We start from the raw sequence: 6150 nt of genomic DNA on the forward strand, positions 1-6150 counted from the left end.
GTCTTCTTTATTCTGTCAGTATGCTACACAGTAGTTTTGAAATTTTTTAGTTTTAGTTTTGCTTTGTTTTGTTTGGGCATGGGTGGGGCGGGGCGTGCATGCCACCCTGTGTGTGCAGGAATTGGTTCTCTGCTTCCACCAAGACTCAGGACTGACAGCAGGAGTTTTATCCACTAAGCCATCTCACCAAAGAATGTTTTAAGATGAGGTTTCACCATATAACCCATTCTGGCATGAGACTCACTAGACAAGCCAGGCTGTCCTTGAAGCTATGGTCTTCTGCCATACCGGAATAGTTGTTTTTTTTTTTTTTTTTTAAATATGGAACGCTTCACTAATTTGCATGTCAACCTTGTGCAGGGGTCATGCTAATCTTCTCTGTATCGTTCCAATTTTAGTATATGTGCTGCCAAAGTGAGCACCAGAATAGTTTTTGAATGTTAAACTGACCTTACATTCTTGGGGAAAAGTTCATTAGATACTGGCATATTCTTGTCAACATATTACTTAATTTTAGGAAAGATTTTATTTTTAAGTGTGTGTGTGCGTGTGTGTGTGTGTGTGTGTGTGTGTGTGTGTTATTTACACTTTGTGTTCTGTGTGTGTTTATGTGGGTGTGTGTGCATATGTCCACACACGAGTGCATGTTTGTGCTCCAGTGCATGGGTGGAGCTAGAGACAGCCTTGGCTGTCAATCCTTATCTTCCACTTTGTTTTTGAGTCATGCATACCAGGCTAGTTGCCCCACAAACTCTCAAGGGACTGTCCTGTCTCCTTCTTCCATCTTGCCACAGGAGTGCTGGGATTACAATGCATGCTGTGTGGGTGTTGGGATCTGCTCTGTTTCTCATGGCTGCACATCTCTCCAGCTCCCTAGTATTTATTTCTTAAATCTGTGATAAAACCCAGCAATAAAGTCATCTGACTAGGAATTTTCTCTAAAGAGAGAATTGTAACTAAGATTTCAATTTCTTTAATAGATAAATTGGACTTTCCATGTATCCATCTCTTAAGTCTTAACATTCATGTTTTAAGAAACTGTCTGTTTTATCTATATTGTGAGACAAGTAAATACAAAACGGTTTATAATATTTTCAATGTCTGTTGTAGCTGTAGAGATCCTGTCTTTCATAACTGATAGTCACTTTATTCTTTGACATTATTGCTTTTGCACTCCAAGGGGAACCCTAAACATTGCAGATTTTCTGATTCTCTTGTGTGAGAACATTAGATTGCAATACTGTTGGATGTGCTGCACAGAAGCACATGAAAGTAAATGAAAAACCTAAACAAATGTTAACTTGGGCAGGGAGAGAATTGTGTATACAACAAAACTAAAGTATGAGGCTAGGGGTGTGGTGTTGGAATGAGAATGACCCATAGGCTCGCATATTTGAATGCTTGCCCCTCCCCACTGCAACACCATTGGTGGAACTGTTTGGGAAGGATTGGTGGGTGTGGTTTTGTTGGAAGAGGTGTGTCACCCAGGGTGGGCTTTGAGGTTTCAAAAGCCCACACCATTTCCAGTGAGCTCTCTCTCTCTCTCTCTCTCTCTCTCTCTCTCTCTCTCTCTCTCTGCCTCCTGCTTGTAGGTCAGATGTAAGCTCAAAGCTACTGCTCCAGTGCTCTGCCTGACTGCCTGCTGCCATGCTCCCCACATGATGGTCAAGGACTCACCCTCTAAAACAGTAAGCCCCAATAAACACTTTCCGCTATTAGTTCCCTTGGTCATGGTGTCTCTTCACAGCAACAGAATCTAAGAAAGAGGTTATCTCAGTGAAAGATTTGCCTGGGTTAAGTGAGGACCTGGGTTTGAGCCTATAGCAACAAACAAATAAATATTAAAACATAATGAATCTGTAGATCTAACATGCACTCACCATTTATCATAGCCTCTGTGTGCCTTCACAGAGGAACCTGATTGGTCAGGGCAAGAGTAAAGAAAGCACCTGGCCACAAGCTTTTTAGTATAATTTAGTGTTCATTTTGTACACCATACATCTCTGATTAAAACAAAACTCAAACAGGAAACAAAACAAAACAACCTGTGACCTTATACATTCTGGCTCACAGGCAATGGCAGAAATGACCTCCTTCTGATAATCTGAAACCTGAACCTGCACCGCTTTTCACCTCCTGGCTGAGCTGGCTGGCTAGAAAGCATGGTTATGGCAGACCCCTCCTCCCCATGAGGACCTTGGGCATTTGAAGGCAGATCTCTGAGGAATCAGGTCTCCTAAGCCTGCAGCTGCCCCCTCCTCTTAAAACAAGGTTTCTACAGGACCAGTTCAGTGATGTGCAGCAGCCATGGATGGGGCGGACTGGAGCTATGGTGAGAGCTGAGCAAGAGTTTGACTTACACCCCGTGATGGCTGTTCTTGGTTATCAGTTTGCCTACATATGGAACGAACTACCATCCAGAAATGGAGGGCACACCTGTGATCTGGATCTTGCGGCTAGAAGACACAGGCTTTTGATTCGGATCTTGAGGCTGGAAGGTACATCTGTAATCTGGGCCACACCTTCTGCTGGAAGCCTATGTAAGGACAATAGAAGAAGGAAGAGAGAGAACCACTGGGCCTGGCTTGGGCTTCTGAAATCTTAAAGTCCGTGACACACTTCCTCCAACAAGGCCACACCTCCCAATAGTGCCACTCCCTATGAGCCTATGAGGGTCATTTTCATTAAAGCCACCACAGAGGGTGACCCCACCCCAGATGTGGGTTAGGTATCATCCCATGGAGTGGGTGTTTGGGTAGGATAGAGGGAGGAAAAGGAGAAAGCTTGAGAAAGCCAGCCTTCCCTTTCCTTTGTTTCTAGGCCCTCCATGAGCGGCTCTTCTCTGCTACACACCCCCGGCCCTGGAGGACTGAGCCCTCTGAGACCATGAGCTAAAAGAAATTTCTCCATGTTTTTATGTTAGATATTCTGTCTTAGTGACCAAAAGTCCCTGATACAGGGAAAGAGGAGGGAGATGGAAGATGAGGAGTGGGGGGGGGGGTCAACCCACAGCACATGTAGGTGCTGTTACAGCATAGTGAGTCCCACTAACTGCATCAATGTGTTAGGAATCACGGTGGGAAAAGTTCTCTGCCCTTCCAGCCCATCTCCTCCTCTGGAGTCCTCACTCTCTTCCACGTTCCCACCCCTGCATTGTAGCTGCTCCACTACTAAGCACCAAACCTAGAATCCTTCTCTTTCTTTTTTCTTGTTTTTTTGTTTTTGTTTTTGTTTTTTTTGTTTTTTTGAGATAGGGTTTCTCTGTAGCTTTGGAGCCTGTCCTGGACTAGCTCTGTAGACCAGGCTGGCCTCAAACTCAGAGATCCACCTGCCTCTGCCTCCCCAGTGCTGGGATTACAGGCGTGCACCACACCACCCGGCCCTTCTCTTTCTTGTTCACTGGTCTTCACCTTAATCAGGAAAAATAAGTCACTTCTTACTTTGCTTCCCTATTCCTAAGAGACCTGGGGTGACAACCTGGGGTTCTAACAAGAAAAGATTTCCTTTTTTTCTTTTTCAAGAAAGGGTTTCTTTGTGTAGTCCTAGCTATCCTAGAACTCACTCTGTAGACCAGGCTGGCCTTAAACTCACAGAGATCCACCTGCCTCTGCCTCCCGAGTGCTGGGATTAAAGACATGTGCCACCACCACTGCCCAGCTTACAAGAAAAGATTTTACCTGGAATGGTAGAGCAGAGACAGGTGGATCTCTGTGAATTACAGTCGGGTGACACAGTGAGACCTGTTTCAGTGTGTGTGTGTGTGTGTGTGTGTGTGTGTGTGTGTGTGTGTGTGTCTGCACATGGTAGTACAGGCCTGTAATCCTAGCACTCAAGGAGGTGAAGGCAGGAAGACAGGTTGAGGCCAGCTACTTGGGAAGCTGAGGCAGGAAGACTGAGCCCACAAGTTTGAGGTCAGCTTGCATGAGATAATGAGACTCTATCTCGCAACACAAAACAGAGGAGTAGGGATGTAGCTCAGTCGATAGAGCGCTCGCCTAGACCCCAGCGTCACACTAACTGGTGGGTGCAGCGACAGTCCAGCTGTGTCACTTTTGAAGTTGAAGCAGGAGGATCAAGTCGTCTTTGGTTATACAGTGATTTGGGGGCCTACCTGAAACACTGTCCTAAAACAAACAGCAACTGATAAAACACAAAAGAAAACCAAAAATTTGAACTGCCTCAGCCACTAGAGTGACAAGATCACAGGACCCATCACACTAGAGAGACAGGAATGCACATCACACTCAGTGACAGGATCACAGGACCCATCACACTAGAGTGACAGGAATGCACATCACACTTGGCAATATTTATCGGCTTATTTGGCTTTGGTTTCGTTTTTTGAGTCAGGGTCTCAGCAGACTGGCCTGGATCTTAGTAGGCAAACCAAACTGACTTCAGTCTCTGAGCATCTTTCCCGCCTCAGCCTCCCAAGTGCTGGAACTACAGGCGCGGGCCACCAAACTTGTTTTTCTTTTTACTGTTGTTTATTTTAAATTATGTGTGTACGTGTGTGGGTTTGTGCACATGAGTGCAGGTGCCTGTGGGGGCCAGAAGAGGGCACTGGATCCCCTGAAGGTGGAGTTCCAGGAGATGGTAAGCTGCCCAGTGTGAATGTTGGGGACTGACATTGAGTCTCTTGTGAGAGTAGTGCTTAACTGCTGAGCCATCTCTCCAGCCCCTATTTTAAAGTTTTTACTCTGTGTGTGTGTGTGTGTATGCCATCATGGTGGCACGTGCCTTTAATCCTAGCACTCAGGAGGCAGAAGCAGCAACTCGTAGCTCTCTGTGAGTCTGAGGGGCAGTCAAGGTGAGTTCTAGACCAGCCAGGGCCACCTAGTTAGACCTTGTCTCAAAAAAAAAAAAAAAAAAAAAAAAAATCCTTCAAATTTTCTTCTTTCTAAACCAGGTGTGGTGATGTCCACCTTTAATCCCAGCACTCAGGAACTGAGGCAGAGGCAGGTGGATCTTGGATCTCTGAGTCTGAGACCAGCCTGGTCTACATAGCGAGTTCCAGGACAGCCAGGGCCACACAGAGAAACTCTGTCTTGAAAAAGCAAAAACAACAACAACAACAACAACAATAAAAAGCCGGTCAATGGTGGCACACACTTTAAATCCCAGCACTGGGGAGGCAGAGGCAGGTGGATCTCTGTGAGTTCGAGGGCAGCCTGGTCTACAGAGCGAGTTCCAGGAAAGGCGCAAAGCTACACAGAGAAACCCTGTCTCGAAAAACAAAAAAACAAAACAAAACCAAAAAAAAGAAAAGAAAAGAAAAAGAAAAAACAAAATAAATTTTTTTCTATTTAATGTTTTAATGCTCACTACTTCTGGGATAGGGTTATACTGAATCAGAAACAAATATTATTTTTGTTTTAAAAACCTTGAGAGTAAATCTTTTGAGACCAGACCAAATTGAAGTGCAGGAAATGATGTCTCTTGCTGCTGACTTGAATTTCTCTTCCCACCAATTTTCAGTAAGAAATTGCATGTCTCTGCACTTCCTGATTTCAAACTGTGTGGCCACTGACAGCTGTCAGGTCCCTGTGTGACACAGAGGTGCCTGTGATACCTGATGGGCACCCTGAGCTTGCCCTGTGGTATGCGAGGCAGAGAGCTATGCCACCTCGGGTCCATAAAACATGCAGCAGAGTCCCGGGCGGGTGCCCTGCTCAGTGTCCCTCTTCATCTGCTGTCCTTGTCACCCTCATCAACGGAATAATGGTGGTTATTTATTGAGGGTTGGCCATGCACTGGGAAATGTGCCAAACACGTTACATTTATTATTTCATGTCTCTCTTACAACAATTCCACGAGGTTATATGCCGTTATCTCCATGACAAACAAGAAACTGGAGCCTCTGGACAACATGGTGAATATACTCAAAACCACAACTATATGCCTTACATTGGTGATTTGCATGGTATGTGGATGTTATCTCAATAAAGCTTTATGTGGTATAATGTGTGTGTATACTTGGAGGCAAAAGCAGGCAGATCTATGTGAGTTCAAGGCCAGCCTACTCTATAGAGAGAGGTCCAGGTCAGTCAGGGCTACATAGTGAGACCCTATCTCAAAAACAAGGACCGTGGGTGTAACTCAGTGGTGGCATGTTTGCCCAGGGGGAATGAAGTGGGGGATAGGTGCTGT

General features: G+C 45.3%; 1 non-coding gene across 1 annotated transcript; it reads right to left on the reverse strand.

Annotated features, from left to right (window-relative positions):
• Positions 1-315: 315 nt before the first annotated feature.
• On the reverse strand, positions 316-422 carry LOC118581011. The gene has a single exon (XR_004944651.1). It is a non-coding gene; the product is annotated as a U6 spliceosomal RNA (small nuclear RNA).
• Between the last annotated feature and the right edge of the window lie 5728 nt (positions 423-6150).

The sequence above is a fragment of the Onychomys torridus genome, chromosome 3 (assembly GCF_903995425.1).
Source record: "Onychomys torridus chromosome 3, mOncTor1.1, whole genome shotgun sequence".
NCBI lineage: Eukaryota > Metazoa > Chordata > Mammalia > Rodentia > Cricetidae > Onychomys > Onychomys torridus.